Source organism: Rana temporaria, chromosome 8 (genome assembly GCF_905171775.1).
Source record: "Rana temporaria chromosome 8, aRanTem1.1, whole genome shotgun sequence".
Classification (NCBI taxonomy): Eukaryota; Metazoa; Chordata; class Amphibia; order Anura; family Ranidae; genus Rana; species Rana temporaria.
The window spans coordinates 112,672,641-112,698,709 of NC_053496.1; positions in this window are offsets into that span (position 1 = coordinate 112,672,641).

Consider the following 26,069-nt stretch of genomic DNA (forward strand, 5'->3'; position numbering starts at 1 on the left):
AGCAAGAATGGTCGGAAGATCTAAACCTAGATATTACAGACAAACAGTGGCAAACAGTGTGCACATTGGCACACAAGTGCTCTATCAGCACAAAACTGCAGGAGACAAGTTACAAGTTGCTTACCAGATGGTACAATACTCCGGTAAGGCTTCATAAGTGGGACCCTTCAAAACCAGATATATGTTGGAGATGTAAAGATGCAGTGGGATCACTGCTCCACATTTGGTGGTCATGCCCCATGATTTCTGCCTTTTGGCAGGAGGTGTGCGATGTTATCAAACAGATTACTGAGACGTCCATGGAACTGTCGGCCGCGTGCTGTCTGCTACACCTGTCCTCCTTCTCGCTTGCCCGCTACAAGACTTCACTGACTAAACACTTGTTAAACGCGGCTAAATCTCTCATCCCCCTTTACTGGCTATCCACCAGGGTACCTACGGTCAGGGAGTGGCTTCGCAAAGTGGCGGAGGTTCGCGAGATGGAGGATACGTTGGCTCAAGATAGGGGGACGGCCGAGAAATTTTTGGACACCTGGCGGCCGTGGTCGGCTTTTAGGTTTTCGAAAGAATTTGAATCTATAATGCAATGAATCCACATTGGAGATTTTATCGAGCCTTGGTAGGCCCGAAGTGGTGATATTTGCCCCCACACTGATGATTGAGTCGATGACACAGTTACAGGCAGTGTCACCGCCGCACCCCACCAACCCCTCCCCTACCCTTCCCCACTATCCTTCCCCTCCCTTTTCCTCTCTTGCTTTTTCACACTTCATCTCGCCTACGATATCACCTTTGATATCTCTCATTACTTTTTGGCTCTCTAAACTTAAGTGTAACTCCTACGTCTGATACGTTTTTTGACATGAGTATGAATGATTAATTCCTTTAGTATAACTACTACCTATGCAATGTTAATGACTCCAGGTATTCTCTTGTATTATCACCTGTTTCTCATTTTATGCCTCACACTGTGGAGTTGCTTATTGGTACTTGTATCAGACGTGATATGCACACAGCTACGTCTGTGTTGAGTCATCCTTTGTATTTCTCTTGTCTTCTATTGTCTTCAATAAACAAAACTTTTGAATGAAAAAAACTAGTATATTGGCACCTAAACAACCACAACATACAGGGATATACAATGTAATATTGACATATAAGCACACACACAGGTTGGACTTGATGGACGTTGTCTTTTTTCAATCTCACCAACTATGTAAATATGTAATGGACTTTTAATTGTTTGATATTAATTGGTGGAAAAATTAGTGTAGGGCTAATAATAATAACGTATAGGAATGTGAGTGTACTCAGAAGGGACAATGTGAATGCTAGTGAATGGACATCAAAGCATAAATACAAAATAATAAAATCATGAATGACAAAATATATAAAAAGTAATATGAGTCCAGTGAGAAATGGAAACTTCAAAATGTGACATGGAGTGAAGTCCACATAGGCAGATAAAGTAAATGGATAAAACTTCTTCCTATCAGGATATCACCCAATAATGGAAGAAGCAAGAGATTTGGCACTGTATAAATCCTGTATAATAATAATAATAATAATAATAATAATAATAATAATAATAATAATAATAATAATTTGCCTGTAGTCACTCTCTGAAATCTTCAAGGATAAATAGATAAGGTACTCTTACCAGTTGAGATGGACCCACATGTCATACGGCAGTGAGTCAAAAAGGCTTGAAATCCTAGATGGTCTGGATCCAATGCTGTATGCAGGAGATGGTTTGATGGATTAAGATGAAGGATCCCTGATTCTCGACTGTCGAACACAGCAGATACAGTAAGGTCAGGATGAGTGCACAAAGGGGTTTACTCCTCACAAACTCCAATGGAAAAATATGGTAAAAACTCCAAATGGTGCAGGTCAACCAAATAGGTTTATTGAAATATGTCATACATCCAAATGACAGATAAAAGTGATCACCACAATTAAAAGATATAAAAGCAATGTGGGGTGCAGTAGTTGCTGGTCTGACGCGTTTCGACACATGGGGTCTTCAACTGGGGCATTTCTCTGTCCCCTCACATTGCTACTAAATATATAAGTTCAAATGAATAGGGATCCACCCCTGAAAGAGGCAGGCCGGAAAGGAACCAATGGGTGTGCCATGGGTGGCGTATAAACTAACAGCAGTCCCATACTCATAGCGGCATGAAGAAAAAATGGGGACATTAGTAAAAAAGAAGCCCTAATGGGTAATACAAAACACATTAAAAAATGGCATCGCCATATGTACTCCAGGCCTCACCTTGAGAGCAAACTATTTTTCAGACATGTCAGCCTATTAAAAACATAGATAAAATATGGACGGTTGGGACTTTAAATGAGATGCGATTAGCAATATGCGATTAAGTATAAATATATATATATAATGGCAAATGTAAAAATTCTTACCATAAAGACCAGGCTCAAAAATACCAAACCAAAGAAGCACAAAACCAAATTAGTCTGTCTAACTGTATGTAATTAAAACAGAGGTTCAGTTGCAGTCATTTGCAAATGTCTGGGAAGCTGCAGGCCACGTCACGGCACTCTGTGTAACTGCAGTCCTAACTGTGATTTTTAAGGCCTCCAAAGGAGGAACCCAGGTGTGCTAATTAATAGACAGGGAGCAGAAAGCAACATAGAACCGCCCCTATCTATGGTTGGTCTGGCAAATGAGAGCACTGAAAAAACAAAATACAAAAAACAGGGTGAAACCAAAACATGCCTACCAAACCAAAATACCACCACAAACTGGGTGCGGACCACATCAAACTGGGTCAGCTAGTCAAAAAACGACAATGCATGAATTAACTTGTTGGTGGTAGATCTGTGGAGGCAATGTGTGACACTCCTGGAATCGCATCTCATCATATTAAAAACATAGATGGATAAAACATGTGACATGACCAATCCCTGCTGGAGGGATCACATGATACTGGCGGTGCCCCTCACCAGAAGAAAGGCATCGCCACAGCACAAGTGGTGGACTTTTTCAGGAAATAAGAGGGCGTGTTATATATGAAAAGTTCATTATAGAGTTGAGTTATTCAATCATTTATTGAAGATTTGTGCATTAATTACTTCCATTTATTTATGCTTTTATTTTATATGTCATGTTTATGCATTTATGCACATTTTTATGGGTAAGTATGGCAGTAACCATTACTGGGGTAGGAGCAGCATAAGTCACACACTGTTTACTAGTTCCCTGGCTGTCGTGTAGATTCAATAACTTAGTCATTTTTAAGTCAATAATTTGAAACAGGGTTTAGGATTTCTATGTTCAATCTGATCATAGGTGAGCGGGGGTTGATTTACTAAATGCCTCACATTTACAGTATGCAAAAAATAAATTAAAAAAATAATAATATTTAGGAAACAAATTTATATTTTTACATAAAATGTACACACTGTGATTACTTACTGGATTTACTGGATTACACAAAATGTCACACTCTGATTACTTACTAGATTTCCTTCAGCAAGATTCCTCAAACTATATTTTGAGCAGATAAAGTGGTGCTTAGAGACTAAAGCACACACATAAACTCTGAAGACTCAGGTGGTTTAAAATGAGTGCAAACTCTATTCCTTATCCCCAAACAAACCACAGCAATATTTTCTATTGTCATAAAAAATACATATCTCCCATGATAACACGACTTATTATACTTTCATGCCCTGCTCCTTTTCATTGTTACTGCAGAGGCTTCAGTTAGCGCTTTGTGTGTCATGGTGCTTTATCTCCTATCCTGGGGTTTGGTAAAATTACACAGTGCTTTAACTGAGAAACACAACATTTTAAACCTCTGTTTGCTTATATCCAACTTTAAAAGACTTAAGAGTGCAGTAATGTACATGTCAGTCCATCAGCAGTTTTCTCAAAATGAAAGCATTACAAATGAACACAAATACAGATTTTCAATTCCAATGCAATTAGGACATCCATAAATAATAAATATTGTACTTATTTCAAAAATTTCAGATGCTTATATATATATATATTTTTTTTAAAACAGATTGACTCAAACACATTTAAAAGAGAAGTAGGGGTTTCCATTTTTTCAGCTTCCTCCTATTTGATGTGAGCTGTTAACACAACAAATTTGTTTTTTATATCCCTCTGAGAAGTGCACCCTTTCTGTTAAAATCATGCATCCGCCCCTGAAGAAGCGAGCAGGGTCTCGCGAAACTAGTAGGGCTTTATTGATGCTTGTTTTATGCCTGTACATGCTGGATATTATTGATGTCTGCATTATGTCTACATGTTTCTCTGTTTATATGTATGCACATTTTATTTGTTTATTGTATATGTGTATCCACTGGCCCTGCAACTTTCAGGTTTTATTGTTGCTCATTGATGTACAACATTTGTATTAAATCTTTATATGTTTACTTTAATCAGTGCTGTGTACATTGGCTATTATGCCGGGTAACTCACAATCATTGGGCCAGATTCACGTAGAGCGGGCGCAATTTTACGTAACCGGTTTACGTTACACCGCCGCAATTTTTCCGATTTAGTGCCCGATCCACAAAGCACTTACCTGGAAATTTGCGGCGGTGTATCGTAAACAGGTCCGGCGCAAGGCGGCCCAATTCAAATGGGGCGGGTACCATTTAAATTAGGCGCGCTCCCGCGCCAGACGTACTGCGCATGCTCCCGTCACAAATTTCCCGACGTGCTTTGCGCGAAATTACGACGCGCTAACGTTTTGTGAATCGCAACGTGAAAAAAGAGTTACGCCGGGAAAAATAAAAAAATTAAAAATAATTCAAAAGCGACGCAGGAAAGACAGGCATACTTTAACATGGTGGAGTACTTTTACACCATGTTAAAGGTGCACTATCTTTGCGATGGAAATATAACACTTGCGACGACGTAACGACGGGAAAAAGCTTTGTGGATCGCCGTAACTCCTAATTTGCATACCCGACGCTGGTTTACGACGCAAACTCCCCCCAGCGCCGGCCGCAGTACTGCATCCTAAGATCCGACAGTGTAAGTCCATTACACCTGTCGGATCTTCTGCCTATCTATGCGTAACTGATTCTATGAATCAGTTGCATAGTTAGAAACAGAGATACGACGGCGTATCAGGAGATACGCCGTCGTATCTCTTTTGTGAATCTGGCCCATTGTTTTTGCCGCTCTGTTACATAACACTTTAAAAATAATAAATTGATTTTAAAAGAAGGGAAACAATATCTAAATCTAGCGAGTGGACATTGATGGTCAGACTTTGAGGCCAAGGAAGTAGGTTAAAAAATGTTTAAAGTGAAGCGGATAAGCTCTACACCAGACTTAGTACGAGAGGGTACAGTAGATCCTGCTTAAAGCGGGCATTCAATCGAGCAGCAGAAAGAAACAGAGCCAGTACTCTGCTTAAGAGCAATTCCACCAAAAACAAGTCTGAAAACACCGTGATGCGGTTTATCACGACTTTCTCAGACCAACATGTTCAAATTCGCCAACTCATCCAAAGACATTGGCACCTCATTACCGCAGATGCCACTCTCTCTAAGTATGTGGCTAAAAACCCGAATATAACATTCAGACGATCCACTTCGGTAAGAGATCGTTTGGTGAGAAGCACCTACTGTAAGCCTTTAGTGGGCTTGTCAGAAATACCAGGTCTCTATAAATGTGGGCACTGTAAATTTTGTCACCTAATCAGAGAGGGCCAAACCGTTGATCTTCCCAACGGGGAAACACACAAATTACACAAACATGTCACGTGTCAAACACAAGGGGTTATATATATAATCTTCTGTACCTGTGGATGCTTCTATGTGGGTAAAACTATCCGACCACTATGGAAGCGAGTTAAAGATCATATGTATTATATTACCAACGGTCTTTTAAATAAGACCATGGGATACCATGTGGCCTTTACACACGGCTATGTAACCCCCCGAATACAATTTTCGGTATTGGATTGCATAGCCGAGGACCCCAGAGGGGGGTAACTTGATCAGAAAGTCCTACAGCGGGAAACTCAATGGATTTATCGCCTTAAGGCAAATGTGTGGCCAGGGTTGAACGACTCAATGAGCTTCAAGTCATTCCTATATGTTTAATTACCCTCAAACATGTTTCCGTCACTTATTTTTTATTTTTATTTTTCTATGTTGTTCATTTTTTTGCCTGTCAACGCGCTATTGTTGTTCTATTCGCAGTACCTCAACCATCCCTATCTTTTCCAACTAGGGATGGTTCATATATTAGACTATATATCATGTGTATGGTGATGCTCTATATAAACACAGTACAAATAATGTATGGATAGAACTTGAAACAGGAAGATTGTATGTTTATTAGCTATTTCTCCTTAAACATCAATTACTGCTTTATTAATAATGATAAAATACATGTGATGTGCTTTTTTCCAATACATTTGTAATGGAATTACCCAATTCTTAGGAAGTAAGGTGCAATTATATATTTTTATATAATTAGCGTATGAGTATTTTTTAAAACGTTTGGATTTCTTTATGTTGTTTGCCTGATTACCTGGTGCTCTACGGGTGTATCTAGGGCACATGTATTGAGTCTATGACTCACTGTCAACATTCCTGGATGCGGCTGCGGCAATTTCTATTTTTATTCCTATTTAATTTTTTGACCCTATATTCAGTAGGGCGGGAATCGATCAATCATTGGCTGTACCTATTTCTTATTTTGAGGATACAGTCACTATCCTCTATGTAAGCACACACTCTTCCATTCTCTTCTAATCTTATTTCTTTCAATCTGTATGGCATGCTCTTACTATAAACATTTAAAAGAGTTTTATATTTGCCCTTCAATATAGGTTGTGCTATCTCTATTCTGTCCACATGATGGCAAGCTAGAGACAACCTTACTACCCTTAATATCTATATATACGGTTTTCTTCTCCCTTTATACTTATCTATATGAGCTCTTTTTCTAAATAAATCCCCTGTTTTTTATTATCCATGGTTTCCTTTTTTACTAAATGCCCTAATTTCCTTATGTGCGCCCCTTCTGAACTTCACGCTTGGCCGTTACTTACGGTTGTACTATAATATTTGTTCCGCTGTTATATCGAGAATCGCGACCTGTCTATGCGCCGCTGTAATGAGTGGGCGCGCGTCAATGACGTCACACGTTCGACGCTGACGCAAGGAGAGGCCCTATTTAAGGGAGGAACACACGCACTTGCCTTGTGTTGCCTCGTGTACACCCTGGGACACAGATACCCTTACCTTCCGCCGCTCCACGGTAAGTACGGATGTTCTTATGTCTCTTGACACCCCTCATTTTTCCCAGAGAGTGTTACTTACTACACCCTCATTCATGTCTCCCTTTATTTATAGGCTTCCTGTTTTAAATACAGCGCATGTTCATCAGCGGTACTTTTTGACCTGAACATTTGGCTTCATAGGCTATACATGCCGCCCACGATCTGTTGTCCCAGCAAACCTAAGATCATTTTAATTAGGTATATTAAGGCTTTTTTTCTGTGTGTTTTCTTTTCTGTCTCTAAATATGGTTATTTAGTTAGACTTGGGCCCAATATGAGGATTTTCCTCATTATCAATTATGTATTGTGTTTTTCTCTTTCTCTCTGCAACCACAGTCTTTTTTGAGCTGTGCAGCGTGTCGGGGATTGTCTAGCCCTGCAACCCATGGATCTTTCGTTTTGACCTCTATTGGCTTACCAAAGGTGATTCCCTGTTATCAAATACACGCTATATTTACATTATTACGGACATTTCTACTCTTGTCCTTTCCCTTCTAGGTCTTATTGTGCATCTCCTTTTCTATAGGCTATACCTTAACTTTCATTACATATGTTTCTCTTTTTCTCTTTTTCTCTTTTTCTATCAGTGTGCCTACATTGTGGATAGTGACTTCTATTTACCAAATATATGCCTTTTATTGATCTTCTCTATGTGCTACATTAGATTCCAGTTGCTGCGCATGCAAATTCCTGCCAAAACTGCGTCTTGACAAATGATGTCATTCATTGTGCATCATATATACCTTATGGATGTTCCCACTGAGGACCATATGTCATGTAATTATACATTCAGAAATTCATTATTTTAAATTCTTTTCATGTCATAGATATATTTGTTATTAATTCTTTAAACTGTATCATTACAGACACAAATCTGTCTTTATGCTAAATATGCATTCCTCGTCTTCGTCCTGAAGAAGCCCCACGGCGAAACGTGCGTTGGCGACTTCTGAGGAATATACAGTGGCTACTAATAATAACAATTTTTTGTATTATTTCTGTATTTTTTGTATTTATATGCTATCAAATTAAACATTTTTTAACCTACTTCCTTGGCCTCAAAGTCTGACCATCAATGTCCACTCGCTAGATTTAGATATTGTTTCCCTTCTTTTATACCTTACAGATGTGGCCCTTGTGAGTGCTCTCCTTACGTTTCTTTTCCATTTCTTCTATTTTCTCCTCTCCTCCACCTTTTTTCTTTTTTTCACTCTTTCTCCTTCTTCCCTTTTCCCTTTTCTTCTTCTTTCTACCTTTCCTTCTCTCTCCCTCTAGTTCCTCATCCTTTTCCTTCCTCCCCCCTTTTTTTGAATCAATAAATTGATTTTGTCTCATTGTTCGCTGTGAGCATTGGCTAAACCTCTCTCACCTCATTCAAAGTCCCAGGGCTGCCTCTTTTTTGTCTTTTTGTGTACTACTAGGGATAGATGTGTTAGAGGGGTCACACCAGACCTTTATTTTCTTTTTCTGTTAAAATCAACGTAAATACCTGGGGGAGGGGCTACAATCTTTTCTGGATTCATATGCCGACAATCTTGTCGGGATCCATCCAATTTTATTCTCCTCTGTTTGATTGATGTTGACTTCGGCCTGTCTGCTCTCCCCCTCCCTCCTCCTCTTACACAGCACACAGCTCAGATCTTTTCTCTTACAGACAGAATATATCTACACACTATGTAGCTGTCTGATATACTGAACTTCTAACCTGTGAAATTTCCATATAAAAACAGCTACACAGTTTGCAGATAGTTTCTGTCTGTAAGAGAATGGATTGAAGCTGTGTGCTATCTATGTTAGAAGAGGAGGGAGGGGGAGAGGAGCAGTGCTACCTGTGCTCAGACTGTATGCAGTACGGGGATGTGAGAAGGAGCCCAATGGGCACAGCTTCTGTGGAGTATGGGGGGCACAGTACCTGAACTTGTTTACTGTTAAGGTGTGTGCCTGTTCGGTAGCAAGGCTACATCTCCCAGTGGAGGTGGAATAGAAAGAGGGGGTGGCTTGTTGATCTTGCAGCTGAGCCCTGTAAGCTTTTAAACAAAAAATCTACCATTACAGAGACCTACATGAGAGATGAAGTGTCCCTGCTGGAAAAACAAAAGGAGGGAAGAAATAAATAACAGCTGATTTATAATTATGGCAATATTTGTTAATCGTTTAGTCTATCCCATACTTACATAGTAAGTGAGGTTGCGAAAAAGACACAAGTACATCAAGTCCAACCTATGTGTGTGATTATATATCAGTATTACATTGTATATCCCTGTATATTGTGGTCATTCAGGTGCTTTTTTAAACTATCAATGCTCCCCGCCTGTGAAAGGGAATTCCACATCCTTGCCACTCTTAGGCCGCGTACACACGACCGGTCCATCCGATGAGAATGGTCCGACGGAACGTTTACATCGGTTCACAGCTGAAGCAGACTGATGGTCTGATGTGTGTACACACCATTAGTTCAAAAACCGATCGGGTCAGAACGCGGTGACGAAAAACACACAACGTGCTGAAAAAAACAAAGTTCAATGCTTCCAAGCATGCGTCGACTTGATTCTGAGCATGCGCAGGTTTTGAACCAATGATTTTGTGTACTAACCATCGGTTTTGACCGATGGTCAGCTGTCCATCGGTTCGATTTTAAAGCAAGTTCTCTAACTTTTGTCCGAAGGACAACAGACCGATGGGCCGTACACACGGTCGGTTTGGACCGATGAAACTGAACTTCAGCCCATTTTCATCGGGTTGGACCGGTCACAGTAAAGAACCCTCTATGTAGTTTAAGGTTAAACCTCTTTTCTTCTAATTTTAATGAGTAGCCATGTGTCTTGTTAAACTCCCTTAATATACCCTAATTTACTTCATCTGTCAGCTCACCAAAAATCACAATTAACTTGCAATTCCAGAGAGTAGACCATTTGAAATATATGTTTAGCCATTTGCATCATATAAATGGTACAGTGTGTATTTACTATGTAATCATAATGCCCACCAAGGGCATTATGGGCCAAATCCTCAGCCAGGCGGCGTAACTTAACTTTCAGCAGTTAAGTTACACTGACTTAAAGTTTCTACCTAAGTGCCTGATCCACAAAGCACTCACCTAGAAATTTCAGGCCGTGTAACTTAAGTGCCGCCGTCGTAAGGCGGTCCTCCTCTCCAGGGGGCGTTTATAATTTAAATGAGGCACGCTCCCGCGCCGGCCGTACTGCGCATGCGTGTGACGTAATTTTCCCGACGTGCAGCGCGCAAACGTAATTGACGCCGGGCGGCTTTGTGGATTGCGACGGGACACTAAAGTTGCGATGGGTGAAAAAAAATATACGCGCCGGGAAAACAAATAATTATTTAAAAAAATGATAACGTCGCTCAGCATGCATTCCTGAGGGAGAACTCCATGCCAATTTTCAAAGAAAAAAATGGCATGGGTTCCCCCCCCAGGAGCATACCAGGCCCTTAGGTCTGGTATGGGTTGTAAGGAGACCCCCCCACGCCGAAAAATCGACGTAGGGGGTCCCCCTACAATCCATACCAGACCCGTATCCAAAGCACGCTACCCGGCCGGTCAGGAAGGGAGTGGGGACGAGCGAGCGCCCCCCCTCCTGAGCCGTGCCAGGCCGCATGCCCTCAACATGGGGGGGTTGGGTGCTCTGGGGCAGGGGGGCGCACTGCGGGCCCCCCCACCCCAGAGCACCCTGTCCCCATGTTGATGAGGACAGGACCTCTTCCCGACAACCCTTGCCGTTGGTTGTCGGGGTCTGCGGGCGGGGGCTTATCGGAATCTGGGAGTCCCCTTTAATAAGGGGGTCCCCAGATACCGGCCCCCCCACCCTAAGTGAATGGATATGGGGTACATCGTACCCCTACCCATTCACCTGGAGGCAAAAAGTAAAAGTTAGTAAACACACAACACAAGGGTTTTTAAAATAATTTATTATTCTGCTCCGGATGCCCCCCCTGTCTTCTTTATTAGCTCTATTACCAGGGGGGGCTTCTTCTTCCACTCTCCGGGGGACTTCTTCCACTCTCCGGGGGGGGTTTCTTCTTCCGCTCTCCGGGGGGGGGCTTCTCCGGACTCCGGGGGTCTTCTTCTATCTTCTCCCCTCTTCCGCTGTTGACTCGGCGAACCCCGGTTCTTCTCCAGATGTCCGGTGCCTTCTTCTTCAGCGCTGGCTGCCTGCTATCTTTGTGTGTTAGCTCAATTTCTAGCAGGCAGCCATCGCGGTCTTCTGTGACGTCAGGGTCTTCTCCTCTGTTCTTCTCCCCTCTTCCGATGTTGCCTCGTCGCCTGTTGTCGCTGTAATGATGGAAGCGCGCCTTGCATCCCATTTATATAGGCATCACCGTCCCATCATGCTCCGGTAGGTACCCACGTGGTGGGTGCACGTGGGTAGGCACCCACCACGTGGGTACCTGCCGGAGCATGATGGGACGGTGATGCCTATATAAATGGGATGCAAGGCGCGCTTCCATCATTACAGCGACAACAGGCGACGAGGCAACATCGGAAGAGGGGAGAAGAACAGAGGAGAAGACCCTGATGTCACAGAAGACCGCGCCGGCTGCCTGTTACTAATTGAGCTAACACACAAAGATAGCAGGCAGCCAGCGCTGAAGAAGAAGGCACCGGACAGCTAGAGAAGAACCGGGGTTCGCCGAGTCAACAGCGGAAGAGGGGAGAAGATAGAAGAAGACCCCCGGAGTCCGGAGAAGCCCCCCCCCCGGAGAGCGGAAGAAGAAACCCCCCCCGGAGAGCGGAGAAGACCCCCGGAGAGCGGAAGAAGAAGCCCCCCCCTGGTAATAGAGCTAATAAAGAAGACAGGGGGGCCTCCGGAGCAGAATAATAAATTATTTTAAAAACCCTTGTGTTGTGTGTTTAATAACTTTTACTTTTTGCCTCCAGGTGAATAGATAGGGGTACGATGTACCCCATATCCATTCACTTAGGGTGGGGGGCCGGTATCTGGGGACCCCCTTATTTGAGGGGACTCCCAGATTCCGATAAGCCCCCGCCCGCAGACCCCGACAACCAACGGCAAGGGTTGTCGGGAAGAGGTCCTGTCCTCATCAACATGGGGACAGGGTGCTCTGGGGTGGGGGGGCCCGCAGTGCGCCCCCCTGCCCCAGAGCACCCAATCCCCCCATGTTGAGGGCATGCGGCCTGGCACGACTCAGGAGGGGGGGGCGCTCGCTCGTCCCCACTCCCTTCCTGACCGGCCGGGTAGCGTGCTTTGGATACGGGTCTGGTATGGATTGTAGGGGGACCCCCTACGTCGATTTTTCGGCGGAGGGGGGGTCTCCTTACAACCCATACCAGACCTAAGGGCCTGGTATGCTCCTGGGGGGGAACCCATGCCGGTTTGGATTTTACAAATTGCCGTGGAGTTCTCCCTCGGGAATGCATACCAAATGCCGTCGCTTGAATGGGCCTTTACAAGGTGTGACTAACTTTACACTTTGTAAAAGCAGCCCTAGTTTTACACCTGGCAAACTAACACTTACGGCGAAAAAACTAAGCACAAAAGCTTTGAGGATCGCCCTAAGTGCTAATTTGCATACCAGAAGAGGCATTTCGACTCGAAATGCCCCCAGTGGCGGATGCGGTACTGCATCCTAAGATCCGGCAGTGTAAGTCCCTTACAGATGTCGGATCTTCTGCCTAACTTAGGAAAACTGCTTCTGAGGATCAGTTCCAAAGTTAGAACCAGAGATACGACGGCTTACGCCGGAGTATCTCTTTTGTGGATATGGCCCTATGTTCCTACAGTACGTGTAATTAGAAAAAAGCTTCAGGTTTGAGCCAACCATGAGTTAGGCCTAAACTCTAGCTGTGCGGAGTTCAAGAAAACAGCCAAATATTATGATTGTTCGCAGTCATAGCAATCATTATCATTTATGCACTTTCTGGCTATGAACTGAATTTAGGTGACTTGGAAGAAACAGTCAAATGGGATTTTCATTATGTCATTTTCAAAATAGTGTCAAAAGTGTCCGATGTGTCTGCCATAATGTCACAGTCACAATAAAAATCGCTGATAGCCGCCATTACTAGTAATTTTTTTTAAAAAAAAGCCATAAAACTATCCCCTATTTTGTAGACACTATAACCTATTCGCAAACCAATCAAACGCTTATTGCAATTTTTCTACCAAAAGTATTTAGAAGAATACGTATCGGCCTAAACTGAGGAAAAAAAAAATATTTTTTGGGGATATTTATTATAGCAAAAAGTAAAAAAATATTGAATTTTTTCCAACATTGTCGCTCTATTTTTGTTTATAGAGCAAAAAATAAAAACCACAGAGGTGATCAAATACCACTTAAAGAAAGTTCTATTTGTGGGAAAAAATGAACTTCAATTGTGTTTGGGAGCCACGTCGCAGGACCGCGCAATTGTCAGTTAAAGTGGCGCAGTGCCAAATCACAAAAAGGAGCCTGGTCCGGGGCTTAAGTGGTTAAACAGGGGCAGAAGAATTGGGCCTTAGGCACTAGTGGTGGTGCCACAACACTGCAACCCCTCACACATACTCTAGTTGAGCGCAGGAACGGGCCCTGCTGTGAAATATTAGATCAAAAATGTTAATTACGCGACAGGGGCAGAAAAATTGGCCTTAGGCACTGGTGGTGGTGCCACATCACTGCAACCCCTCACACATACTCTAATTGAGCGCAGGAACGAGCCCTGCTGTGAAATACTACAGCAAAAATTGTAATGGCATGCCCCTGTTAAACAGGGGCATAAAAATTGGGCCTTAGGCACTGGTGGTGGTGCCCTGAAACAAAAATGTTCTTAGAAGCTAACAAAATGAACATTGAGGAGGAATAGGATAGTCACTCAGCATAACAGGATAGTCACTCAGCATCAGCATAGGCAGTCTTTAAAGGAACTCACATTCATAGAAAAATGTATTGGTTACATCAGCATAAGGTGCTTGACAGCTGGTGATCCAAGACTGATTAATTTCTATGAAGGTGAGCCAATCAACTGATTCTGTGGACAGGCACACTCTGTGATCGGTTACATAGCCTCCAGCAGCACTGAATGTGCATTCACAAAGAACACTGGATGCAGGACAGGCCAGTAGCTCAATTGCATATTGCGCAAGCTCTGGTCAGTGATCCATCCTCAAGACCCACTAACCCAGTGGATTTTCGGTTGGAAAGGACCTCCAAGTCTGATCTTGCCCCTAGGTATTCCTGCACCATGTAAATCAGATGCTGGCGATGGTTGCTGGAACCAATGCATAAAGAATTGTCTGAACGCATTGGTCAAACGACCACCCTTTCCACCGTTCCTTCTGTGACTGACCAAAGCCTCAGCAACATGTTGTCCAGGAGGACAAGGAAATTGTAACCTCCCAGGCTCTGGAAACGCATTGCACAAACCTATCTGCAAGGCCTCCCGAAGATGTTTCATCATCTACTCCCTCTGCGAAGGCTGGATAAGTTCCACAACCTTACCCTTGTAATGTGGATCAAGAAGGTTTGCCAGCCAGTAATGATTCCTCTCCTTGATACCACAAATCCGAGGGTCCTTTCGCAGGCTTTGCAGGATCAGGGAGGCCATGCAGTGTAGGTTTGCTGAGGCATTTGATCTGAAGTCCTCTGGGTGACTAGGGATCACATGATCCGCAGCCACCTCCACCCAGCCATGTACAAGTTCATGGGTTTCTGGGGACTGAAAACGATCCCTTGAAGACTGCTGCTGATGCTGAGTGGTAGGCTTCACCTCTATGCTGACACAATCCTCATCCTCCTCCTCCTCTTCCTGTGTGATTGGCGGACCCGCAGGAATACTGTCTGGATAAAGGGGGCCTTGAGAGGTAAGTTAGTCCTCCTCTTCCTCCCTCTGTTCTTCCTCAAGTGCCCTGTCAATTATTCCACGCAGAATGTGCTTCAACAGGAAGACAAGAGGGACAGTACCACTGATCAAAAAAAAAACACACAGCAAAACCAAACTGGCGCTGTCCCCAAACACAACACTTAAATTGTAACAGTCTATATAGAGAGTTCTCTTAGCTCTAGGTGCTGCAGCTGTCTCAAAAATCCACTGGGTGGCGGACTTGGTCTGAAATATATAAAGGAAAGAGAGCGCAAAGCAAACCTAGTGTGATAACATTCAATGTTAAAAGGAAAGCTCAAATCAAAGAAGGTTACACTCACATACATGGAACTCAAAGGTTGTACAGCAATAGATGTCTTCCTGACCTGTATGGATGAGTTGGCTCCCAAAGGCGAGTGATGTGGATGTGGGGTGTTATTGCAATCTCCGCTTCCTCATCATATCAGGCTGTGTCTTGCTGCTGCTTGACGTCACTCGCGGCCATAAAGGGAACACATTGTGAGTGAAGTAACTCCTCTTAGCTAAACAAAAGCTGTTGCCATGACTTGCCACGGAAAGCTGAGACTTACCGTATGATGAAGACGGGTGACCCCGCCCCTTCTTATGTCATGGGGGTTTCATGTGGAGTGGAGTGGAGTGGAGACTGCAGCATCGCTGGACATCGGATCACCACGGGACATAGAGAACAACGCTGGACAGACTGGATTACATCACTGGATTATTATTTTTTTTAAATAAAATACTTATCCCAATTTTGTCTGTGTGTTTTTTTACAATTTTTTTACACCGTCCCCATTACCAATTCACATAGGGGGGGGAATCTGGGGGTCCCCTTTGTTAAAGGGGGCTTCCACATTACGATAAGCCCCCTGCCCGCAGACCCCCACAACCACCGGGAAAGGGTTGTGGGGATGAGGCCCTTGCCCCCATCAACATGGGCACATCCTCCCCATGTTGAGGGCATGTGGCCTGGTATGGTTCAGGAGGGGGGGCGCTCTCTCGTCCCCCCTCTTTTCCTGTGGCCTGCCAGGTTGCATGCTCGGATAAGGGTCTGGTATGGATTTTTGGGGGGACCCAACGCCATTTTTTTTTTTATGCAGGGTTCCCCTTAAAATCCATAACAGACCTGAAGGGTCTGCTATGGATTTTTGGGGGCCCCACACCATTTTTTTGCTGTGGGGTTCCTCTTAATACCCATACCAGACCAATGACTTTGATCTGTATTGCCGGGACCCGGCAATTTATGAATAGCCGCGAGTAGTTTTAAATTACTTTTTTTTACCTTTAGAAATGACATTTTGTGCAGGGACAGTTCTAAGCATGGGAAACATGCACTGCTTTACAGACATACTTTACACACACCCCTAGATACAACATTTAAAGGAATATTTCACTTTAATTGTTTCACCTTAAGCTTTATTAAAATCACTGCTCCTGAAAAAACATCCGTTTTTAAAACTTTTTTTTGCATTGATACATGTACCTTGGAGCAGGACTGAGGTCCCTAAACACTTTTTATGACAATAACTTGCATATTAACCTTTACACTTTAGATCTCTCCCATAGAATTTTAATTGGTGTTCCGCAGCTTTTCGAATTTGCTGCGAACACCCCAAATTGTTTCGCTGTTTGCCGAAGGGGCGAACAGCCAATGTTCGAGTCGAACTCATGTTCAACTCGAACATAAAGCTCATCGCTATTGTAGAGGTTTCCTCTGCTGACACCTACATAACTCCAGGACACTAGGGATGAGCCGAACACCCCCGATTCGCAGCAGAACATGCAAACAGGCAAACACTGTTAAAGTCTATGTGACACGAACACGTATCAAAAGTGCTAATTTTAAAGGCTAATATGCAAGTTATTGTCATAAAAACTATTTGGGGACCCGGGGGACATGTATCAATGCAAAAAAAGTTTTATAAATGTCAGTTTTTTCAGGAGCAGTGATTTAAATAATGCTAAACGTGAAACAATACAAGTGAGATATTTCTTTAAATTTTGCACCTGAGGGGTGTTTATAGTATGCCTGTAAAGAAGCACATTTTTCCTCTGCTTAGAAAAGTCCCTGCACAAAATGACATTTCTAAAGGAAAAAAAGTCATTTAAAACTACTTGCGGCTATAATGAATTGTCGGGTCCCGGCAATACAGATCTAAGTCATTAAAAAAACAGCATGGGTTCCAGTTCGGGCATCATCCCCACAACCCTTGCCCGGTAGTTGTGGGGGTCTGCGGGCAGGGGGCTTATCGGAATCTGTAAGCCCCCTTTAACAAAGGAGAAATCCAGATCCCGCCCCCCCCCCATGTGATTTGGTAACGGGGTACATGGTACCCCTACCATTTCACAAAAAAAAAGTGTCAAAATGTTAAAAAAAACTGTTTGGAAGAAGTCCTTTATTAACCACTTGCCGACCGCCGCATGCTGATGTACGTCGGCAGAATGGCACGGGCAGGCAGATTGGCGTACAGGTACGTCCATTTGAATCGGGAACGGTCATCAGTGAAATGTCATATGTAGCCACGCCCCCAAACAGTTAGAATTACTTCTTAGGGAACACTTAACCCCTGCAGTGCCACCTAGTGGTTAACCCCTTCACTACCAATGTATTTTTTACAGTAACCAGTGCATTTTAATAGCACTGGTCGCTGTTAAAATTACAATGGTCTCAAAATGGTGTTAAAAGTGTCCGATGTGTCCGCCATGTCACAGTCATGATACAAATCGCTAATCACTGCCATAACTAGTAAAAAAAAAAGTAAAAATGCCTTAAAATAGTCCCCTATTTTGTAGAAGCTATAACTTTTGCGCAAATCAATTAATAAACGCTTATTGCAATTTTTTTACCAGAAATATGTAGAAGAATACGCATTGGACTAAACTATGGAAAAATAATTATACATTTTTTGGAGATATTTATTATAGCAAAAAGTAAAAAAATTTTTTTTTTTCAAAATTGTCGCTCTTTTTTTGTTTATAGTGCAAAAAATAAAAATCGCAGAGGTGATCAAATACCACCAAAATAAAGCTCTATTTGTGGAAAAAAACAACGTCAATTTTGTTTGGGAGCCACGTTGCAAGGCCGCGCAATTGTCAATTAAAGCAACGCAGTGCCGAATCGCAACAAGTAGCCCGGTATTTAACCATCAAAATGGTCTGGGGCTTAAGCGGTTATAAAGAAAAAAAAAGAATAAAAAAAAAGGTTCCAACGATGTAATCCTGTCTCAAGCGTCATCCGGCCAGCCACCTAGGAGGTGCCTGGCCGAATGACGCTCTCTTGGTGTGAAAAATATTTTATAGCTGAGGGCGGGGCCATCCGTCACATGTGCGGGTGACCCCGCCCCCTCTCTGATGCAAGGAGAAAGCCCAGGGTTACCTATTAACATGTACGGGTGACCCCCCCCTCTGGCGCATCATGGGAAACTTGCGTTGTGCCAGAGGGGGCGGGGTGTCTCTCAGTAAAAATATCTGGTCAACCCAGCAGTGTTCATCAGACTAAGCAACAGGACAGCAGGCCTTTCTGCAAAGCAAGCAGTTAGCATATAATTATGCTAACTGCTTGCTTTGCAGAAAGGCCTATATTTCATGATATGTATATATACACTATTTGGTGAATTCCAGCTATTGCATTAAAATAGCAACTAGAAATCCGAAGTATAGGCAATCAATACAAGTGCAGGGGTATATACTGTATTAAAACATATACATATCTGGGGTGCTTGTTCTCAGTATACACGGTATAAATAGGACAAAACAATGCACTATTGTTTTTTTAGAATAGTATTGTACATAATATGTTACGACTTAAACAAGGTAAAACTGCATTTTTTCCTCAGATTTTTTTAGAATAGTATCATACATAATATGTTATGACTTAAACAAGGTAAAACTGCATTTTGTCCTCAGATTACTACTGAATGAAGACCCCTTATTTTTTTAAAAAACAGGAGGTTAGGTATTCACAAACCACAGGCATCATTAGGAGCCATAGATTTGTGTCTAAACTAACTGTGGCTCTAAGACTTTTTTTTGCCACTTTATCAGCTTCACACTGCTGCGGGAATTTTTTTTGCAAATTCAGCTGAACTTGCACAATTTCAAACGGGCAATGCAGTCCGACTTTGGGGGAGATTTGACAGACATCTGTGCGGGTTAATGCACAGATGTCTATTCAAATTGCCCCCAAAGTTACCAAAAGTAGTCACCAAAATTTGCACGGTTCCATTGCCGAAATTTGCCGCTTTGGCATGCAATTTGACATGTGAACGTGGGCTCAATTGCATTTCAAATAAGCAGACAAGATGTGCATGTTTCTACAGCAAAATATTTAGCAATACTGATTCCATAAAAACTTAAGCAAGTTCATATATATATATATATATATATATATATATATATATATATATATATATATATATATAGATATATATATATATTTCATGTTTCGTTCTCTGACTACTTCCTGTATATATATATCTACAGGAAGTAGTCAGAGAAAGAAACATGAAATTATATATATATATATATATTTCATGTTTCTTTCTCTGACTACTTCCTGTAGATTATATATATATATATATATATATATATATATATATATATAGATATATATATATATATATATATATATATATATATATATATATATATATATATATATATATATATATATATATATACAGGAAGTAGTCAGAGAAAGAAACATGAAATATATATATATATATATATATATATATATATATATATATATATATATATATATATATATATATATATATATATATACATATATATATATAATCTACAGGAAGTAGTCAGAGAAAGAAACATGAAAAATGGCTTTTGGAAAAACTATGAGACAAAGCATATCTTTGAAGCATCGTAGCATATATTTGAAGCAGTCCATTCACCTGGATTAATTTTGTTATATACTTCATATTCTGAATGATCTATTTCCCATATCATGTCTTAAAAGAAAACGTATTACCAGCATATTACACATTTAGATTTTTAATATGTTATCTTTTTTAAATCTGCTTAAATGTAAAAAAAAAACGCAGACAGCAGTTTATTACCTATAATGTCTTAATCTCTTTAATTAACTACTTAGTAAACATTTATAAAACTGCATATGAAACCCTTGAAGAATGAAGGAAAAATTTACATCCAAATGAATTCAAGTTTGACTTCTTCTATTATAATCTTAACACAGATGCCTGAAGCAATCTTAAAAGTAATATAGACAAGGTGCATATTTCTCAAGACGATCCAGTAAGTTGCACCTCTATCAACCATACTCCTTGTCTAAATTTGCAGTTCAAAATTCACTCCATCTGGCCTAAAGACATTCTTTGTATAGTGAGCTAACTGCAGATATCCACAGATCAGCAGGATGACTCCATATCCTATTATAATCTGCCAGGTAGAAATAGATAAATCTATTAGCCTGCTTTGTGCTTGTTTCATCATCCTGACAGCCTCCCATGAGCCTGAATTCATCAGCTCTTTCCAAACAGCCAGCTCCTGCATCTTCTGACAGCTAAATCTCCATGACAGTACTTCAGGTTAATAGATCTTTAATCTCTATTTAATTACTCATTAATAATCCAGCTCTGAATTCAGTTTTTAATTAATTAGTTGTTGTTTACAGGCAGAGAAGATTGATATAGTAAAGGACCCCTTATACAGCAGTTTAGCCACTATGTGGTTCCAACAACTATGACTAGGGATTTTACCATGATTACATCAAATTTATTAAAATGCATTTAGCATTGACAAACATATTTTCAGATGACTTTTGGTACCAAGAATTCTCTCCATCTCCTCCTCAAGTTTAATATTTATATATATGGGACAAGTTTAGGAGCTCCCCCAAATTACAATCCACACATAACCCCCTCCTCTCCTTTATTAGGAACCCGCCTTCTATACTGCTTGGAAGTTTCCATTATAATTTGCAGCCTGGTCTTCCGAGAAATTGGTTTGTTTTCATTATCTAGTCTCTGCTAACACTATTCATACCTTTCCTACTCTATGTGATGTTCATGGGCTCCCCAGCACTGAACTTTTCCGTTACCTACAAAATCAAAAACGTTTATACATCCTTCATCAAGACAGGATCTATACTTAACCAATTGTCGCAATTTGAACAAATTTGTAAAAGTGACCCTCATACCAGAGGACTGATTTCATTGTATATAAACAACTTAACTCGATTCCCACTGACGCTTTACCCTCTTACGCTACCAAATGGTCGCAAGACATGGATAGAACATTTAGCAAAAATGAATGGAGCAGTATTTGGTTAGCCACTAAAAACTCCTCCCCAAATTGCTTTGCATTAGAAACCAATTTTAAAGTCCTAGCATGTTGGTATTTAGTACCAGCTATAATATCTAAATGTGTCCCATCTTATCCAGAAACCTGTTTCCGAAGTTGCACCACACCAGGCACTCACTTTTACATTGGGTGGCAATGCCTGATATCTCAAGCCTTCTGGATTAAAATATTCAATATGGCCTCTAAAGCCTTAGAAACCCTGATCTCTCCTGACCCGGCCTTGGCACTTTTAAATCTTAAGCCTCCTGAACTCACCCTGACTCACCAGCTAATCGTACACCTCACAACTGCAGCTAAACAAACTAAAGCTAAAGCATGGAAAACTCAAACACTAGTTGTAGCTGAAGCTAAACACCGAATGATCAGGGCTCTTATTTTTAACAAAATGTCATCGATAGAAGATAATAATATAAAAAATCTTGTAAAATATGGCAACCTTGGGTTAACGCCCCTGGCGGTATTCCCGAGTCTGACTCAGGGTTACTTTTCTGTGCTGCGATCGGTAACCCCGAGTCAGACTCGGGCTCGCCTCGCAGAATCCACAGGCTTGGTTTACTTACCTTGTCCCTGGATCCAGCGATGCCACCGCGCTGTGTGAGCGGTTCCTCGCTCGATTCACACAGTGCCTCTGTGTGCCGCCGATCTCCGTTCCCTGCGACGTTACGACGCACAGGAGCGGAGAAGGGCGCCAAATTCAAAAAGGTAAACAAACACCTTACATACAGTATACTGTAATCTTATAGATTACAGTACTGTATGTAAAAAATACACACACCCCTTGTCCCTAGCGGTCTGCCCAGTGTCCTGCATGTACTTTTATATAATAAAAACTGATCTTTCTGCCTGCAAACTGTAGATTGTCCATAGCAACCAAAAGTGTCCCTTTATGTCAAAAATGGTTTTAGAGCAGCTAGAAAACAGCGATAATAAATTATAATCACTTGCAGAATTGTGCGATAGTGATTTGTGGGGAAATTCATCATAAAAAAATAAAAGTAATGACAGCGACAATTCTGCAACTGAGCAAATTTCAGTGATTTTGAGTTGATTACATTATTGAATAATTTTTATTATAATTATATTATTATTTGTTATAATTATTTATAATTATTTATTATATTATAATTTATAATTTTGTTTTAAAAAAAAATTCCATACCTACTAGACTCTTGTTTGGACAGATTTAAGTGAGTTATTCCTAAGAATTACAGGCCTACAGTATAAAACACCAAATTTCCTTGCAAATAATGGTACCGCTTTCAGCACCTTTTTTCTGAAATAATCATACCGCCAGGGAGGTTAAACACTACCTATCTCCGGACTTTGATCAATCATTGTTGATGCCTTACTAACATTCCTCACCTCTTTTTTTTCTTATCTTTTCATTTATTATAGGCGCTCACATGGTGGGAGTCGGACCATCATCATGAGAGACTTCTCTTTTTCTTCTTACCTTTATCATTTACCTCTTCTCCTTTTCTTTCTATGTATTTTTATTTTTAAGCTGATTTTCTATTACAGATATGAAACAATGATCTGCTCTCTATCCCTCCCTGAGATACATCATCCCGTATTATAGATAAACCTGTCCTTTTTGGTTCTCTACTGCCTTCTCTATCTGTTTCTATTTACTGACATATAAACATGGGATTTCGAGATGCCCCTTATAAATATATATACAACTTAGAGTTTGAGTTACATCAACTCTACTGATTTCTCAATCAATTTGACTCCCCTTCGACATTCAGTGCAGGCAATTGAGAATCATAGTGTTAGTGACTTATGCCCTTCCTACCTTATGCCACCTACTTTTTTTGTAAACTCTACTATACCTTTTTTTTTAAAGTGCCTACACCCATTCACAGTTTGAACCCATTTGGGGTGGATGGGTGGTCTGGAGGCACACTATTTCTTCTAAAAGGTATACTTCAGTGAAATACGCCGATTCACGAACGTACTTGCGCCTGTTGCTGTAATCTACCTTGTTTACGTAAGGCAATTTTCCGGCGTAAAGATAAACCACAAAAAAGCTGGTCTAAGTCATTTAGGGTATGGACGTCGGAACTGCCGACGGATTTTACGTCATTTACGTAAGTCGTACGTGAATGGTGCAGGGCGTAAGTTACATTCACGTCGTACGCATTGAGCCATCAGATCTTAGGGAGTATTTGCGACGTGATTCTGAGCATGCGCGCGCATGCGCCGCTCATACGGCCATGCATTTACATGGGGTCACGATTCATTTGAATCCAACACGCCCACTACCTGCCTACTTTGAATTAGGCAGGCTTACGCCGGCCCATTTACGCTACGCCGCCGTAACTTAGGGAGCAAGTGCTTTGTGAATATTGGCCTTGCCTCTCTAAGTTACGTCGGCGTAGCGCATATGAGCTGCGCTACGCCCGCCTAACAATACGCCGCTCTACCTGAATCCGGCTAAAAGACTTTAATATCTTATCACCCCATAGATTCACTTCTTACAAGGTAGCAGTAGTTTCAAGCATTGGATAATAATCCCAGCATGCTACAAGAGACTGCGCTGTAAAAACAAACCAAATTCCAGATAGCAGCAGTATCAGACACTCAACAGTGATCCCATCAGGCTCCAACACCTTAAGCTGTAAAAGTGGACCCGGTTTTTAATTTTAATATACCTTTATTGGTTTTCAACAAGTTATCAATACAGAAGAAAGGCAGAAAGACATTTAAGACATTCTGAATTGGTTAGCTTCATAGGTAAAGATATAGGTAAAAAATTAGATATTCATCATTAGTGTCACAAGAGACCATTGCTGGTCTATTCATGTTGTCTATACATGTCCATAATCAATCCTAGTATTAATAGCCAGGACTGAGCTATGTTTAGAAAAGGGAAAGTCAAAGCAATTGATTTAATTGTAAATTTGATAGAAAATCGTATTTAGTTCCTAGGTGTTGTTTGATAATTGCCCAGCCTAGGTTATTCAACTTTTTATCTGGTTTCTACGCTTGTGGTAGATGTGCGACTTGCAAACACGTAAAGAATAATGTTAAAAAACGCAAAACATTCACCTCTTCTGTTACACATGTGGAGTACCCCATTAAACAACTGGTCACTTGCACCACTGAAGGGGTAGTGTATATGTTAGAGTGCGGATGAGGATTACAATACGTGGGGCGCACCTCACGTGCACTCCGTGTACGTGTGGGGGAGCATATCAGCTGCATAAAAAGAGGTATAAAAACGCACAGTGTATCGAGACATTTTAGACAGCATCATCATCGTGACCCAAAGGGGTTAACATTCTGGGGGATAGAGAAGGTGTCAAGACATTGAAGGGGTGGACACTTTATCAGACAACTTAGTTGTCGTGAATCTTTTTGGATTTTTGAGCTCAAAGTTGCCTCCCCGGCTGGTTTGAACGTAGAGTTCGACCTGAACTGCTTCATCTCAGATAGATGAGGTGGATTATAGGTGTACTGTTCTGGAACATTTAAGAATATGATGTTATTTTTAGTTCAGGATTCTCTGGATTTCAATTTGTCTAAAAGTCTTTATATTTTGTAAAAAATATGTATATATATTTTGTTTGTGTATATATTTTATTATTTTTATTTTTTATTCTTATTTTTTATGTTATTTTTATATATTTTTTCATGATTCTGTATTTTATTTCTATATTTTGTAATATTAATATTAATATTGGATATTGATTACGTACAATGTGATAGTGTATGTTGACTCACTAATTTAGGCGATCATGGATGACGTCCTGTTTTTTTACAAATATATTGGCATATAAATCTGAGTGTTTTTGCACCTATATATGTGCAAACTCATTTTAAATTCTATTAGTATGAACTATGCTCTAATTTATGATATGACAATACCGGTGAATTTTATATTTTGAATTTTTCCTTTTGTTTGCTGGATTTAGTCAGTTTAATCATTTTAGCCATGTGTTCGTTTTAAATGGTTTCCCCAGCTATTGTGCTGCCATTCCTAGTTTATTAACTCTTTTTGTGAGATGCAATTGCTGTTACAAGCGGCTTCTCCATCAGGATGTGATTGGTGGACATGTTGCTGGGGTTACATATAAATATCAGTCATGGGAGACGTTTTAGTGTGTGTTCCCTTAACCCACGCTGAGGAAGTCCCGCCCATGGGACGTAACGCATACAGAGGGGAGGAGCCATGCAGAACGTCACCCACGACCGCCACAGATTACAGACAGACGGTTTTACATGCTGTTATATGCTGTTATGCTGACACTCGGGATACTGAGTGTCCTTACATGTGAGTCCAACTTTTTTATTTGCTCGTTTTTAACCACTTAAAGACCTTAGGTGTTTTTCAGATTTGGTGTTTGCAAGACTAAAACAGTTTTTTCTGCTAGAAAATTACTTAAAACCCCCAAACATTATATATTTTTTTTTCTAACACCCTAGAGAATAAAATGGCGGTCATCGCAATACTTTTTGTCACACCGTATTTGCGCAGCGGTCTTACAAGCGCACTTTTTTTGGAAAAAAAATCACTTTTTGGAATTAAAAAATAAGACAACAAAAAATTTGGCCCAATTTTTTTATATATTGTGAAAGATAATGTAACGCCGAGTAAAATGATACCC